A 3,207-nucleotide genomic window follows, 5' to 3' on the forward strand; every position below is an offset into this window, starting at 1 on the left:
CAGAGAATAGAGTTTTGGAGAGGTTAATCCTAAACTCGGCGGAGGAACTCGGTTTTAGGGGGATTCAGTTTCATTATGAGGAAGCAGACGTTGGTACCCATAAAGGTGGCCTGCCTGTCATAGTGGAAGGCCAGAGGAACTGTTGACCCTACAGGTGTGCTAGTGGAGGCCTCCTTTGGAGCAATGCTTTTCAACCAAGTGAACAAACCAGAATCATTGCGGGTGGGAGTGAGGATGGATAAGGGAGCAATTTGTGTGGTCTAGGAAAGCAAATTATGAAGTGATCTTCACCTATGTATTTAGAAATTTTAAATCACAATCAAGAAAATTGTTATATCTTTCTGTTTATTAAAACATGGTATGGATTATAAAACGTTAAAAGTCTCTTTTAGGTAGAGGTGGAAATGGCTCCATGGGGTTGTCTTCATGACCTTGTGCATTTAGTCTGTTCCAAGGTCTAACACTTGGCATTGAAGACTCAGAAACCTGAATGAGTCACACATGGAGAGGAGAGGTGAATCCACTCACTGCTTCAGAGTGCACTCGTGTGAATCAAGATCACAGGAATAATGTATAAAACCCAAATGCTAACTTATTAATGTACAAAGTGTGTCACAAGAATCAAATAGTTGGCACAACTAGTTCATTTTCTCCCTTTTCTCCCTATCTCTACCTGTAATTCAAAGTGTTGAATATAATACAATACAATATAATATAATATAATATGATATAATATGAATGTTGATTTGTTAACATGCGGGGAGACTTACCACTGTCACAGGAACTAGATCATTTTAAGGACAGCATATTCTTTCTCTCCTTTGCAAACATATATTTGAATCCAAACCTTAAATGATTACTTTGTGATGGTTTATGGACTCAACTAAAGATAACCTTTTGTATTATTATTATTATTATTATTATTTTTTTTTTTTTTGCGGTACGCGGGCCTCTCACTGTTGTGGCCTCTCCCGGTGCGGAGCACAGGCTCCGGACGCGCAGGCTCAGCGGCCATGGTTTACGGGCCCAGCCGCTCCGCGGCATGTGGGATCTTCCCGAACCGGGGCACGAACCTGTGTCCCCTGCATCGGCAGGCGGACTCTCAACCACTGCGCCACCAGGGAAGCCCTTTTGTATTATTTTTATGGTAGGAATTGCTTGCCAAAGAAATAGGAAAACTTGCTTCTGTCATTCCTTTCACTTATTCATTCATTTCCCCAGTCATCCATCTATTCATTCATTTACTCTTTCATTCAGTGGACATAAATGTCTACCACGTGCTAGGCTCTCCCTAATAGGCATTAGGGATACAGACATGAACAAAACAGGCAAAAGCAAACAAACAAACTACATATTCACATGGGGTTAATATTTTAGGTGGACAAAAACATAAAGGGAGACAATTAAAGCGACGAAGGGAGATAGAGATTGAGGGTGAGGAGTGAAAATTTTAAACCAGTGATCAGAAAGGGCTCAAATACAAGTTTTCCCCAGAGTTTCCTTAGCTAACCAGACCCTCTCCCCTTACGAATGACACATTCCTTTTTTTGGCCACATCTCGCAGCATGCGGGCATACGGGATCCTACTTCCCTGACCAGGGATCGAACCCACATCCCCCCTGCATTGGGAGCACGGAGTCTTAACCACTGGACCACCCTGACACATTCTTTCTTTAGCAGCGTTCAGTGATGTGAGTGAAATCCTGAAACCTTAAAACCTACTCTGTCTCTTTAAGGCAATGATTTGAAACCATGACAGCAGATTAGAATCACTTGGTCCAATTAAATAAGAATCTCTTGTGACATCAATAGTTTTTAAAAGCTCCCCAGGTGACTCTAATATGCAGCCAACGCTGAGAATCACCGTTTCAAGGTGACATTGCTTTAATCTAATATACACTGAGCTTAAAGTTTAATTCTTCAAAGGCCACCTTATTTCCTATTTTGGGGGCAACATACCTTGCTCCTCCAAATTCCTCTGTAAGAAAAGAAAATGTATTCTCTTTAAACTGTTACATGCAGAGCAAAGAATTTTGATGGATATGATTCAATACCCTTTAACACTTCTAAAACAGGATCAGGAAATAAGTAACAAACAATCCTTTTTAAAAATGAATTTGAGGGCTTCCCTGGTGGCGCAGTGGTTGAGAATCCGCCTGCCGATGCAGCGGAAATGGGTTCGTGCCCCGGTCCGGGAGGATCCCACGTGCCGCGAGCAGCTGGGCCCGTGAGCCATGGCCGCTGGGCCTGTGAGTCCGGAGCCTGTGCTCTGCAACGGAAGAGGCCACAACAGTGAGAGGCCCGTGTACCTCAGGAAAAAAAAAAAAGTTGCACCTCTTTCCTTCTTGGAGAATAGAAGATTGAGTTAGTAATCTAGCTGCAGTCAGTTTAGCTATTAATTTGTTTCAGTTTCAAGACAGGTGCTGTGCTGAAAATTACAGCACTTTGTTGCTAAGTACCGAGGAGATTTCCACAGACCTCCTTTCCGGGAGACTGTTCACAGGAAATTCACAAACTTGGAATGCAAACCACTGGTGGCTAATGAGGTAATTAACACGTAATAGACCAGATCTGTATATTACAAGTGCAATACATAAGGTCAGTGTGACTCAGAACTTCAGAAAAGAGATGTTGTTGATTACACATACAAAGGCAGTGGGAAATGGGGTTGTGGAATTGGCTGAAAAGCTTGTCACATGCAACTTGGCTGCTCTGAAAATTGCCAGCAATGATATTGGCTAGGAGACCCCATATTTGATTCACTCCAAAGCTAACATCTGTCCAGATTTGCTCCTGAGCAAGTTGAAATTTGATACCTGTCTCACTTTCTCTTGAGATATACATAGGTTTCATAGTAAAGGAAAAAGCTGTCCTTCAGGGGTACAACAGAAAGCCATGGCCCACAGGAATATCACAGAGAATATTAATCCGTTCCCGAGGCAGGCACACCAGCAGCAGAGAGGAGAGAATGAGCTTTGAGTACAGCATTATACTATGAGGCTTTCCTCGCCTATGGCTTATTTCTTTTCATTCATCTGTTCCTTCACTTGAAAGGAACTTTTGCTCCAAAATGTACAGAGGAAAAAAGAACTGGTTTAGCTCCAGGACACATGTCATGAAAGCATCATCTTCTGTGTGTCCTAGTCCAGGAGATGCCCCTCTTTCAAAATGGGCAAGATTCACTTGGAGATTCCTGGAACAGTCTCC

Source organism: Globicephala melas, chromosome X, assembly GCF_963455315.2.
Source record: "Globicephala melas chromosome X, mGloMel1.2, whole genome shotgun sequence".
Classification (NCBI taxonomy): Eukaryota; Metazoa; Chordata; class Mammalia; order Artiodactyla; family Delphinidae; genus Globicephala; species Globicephala melas.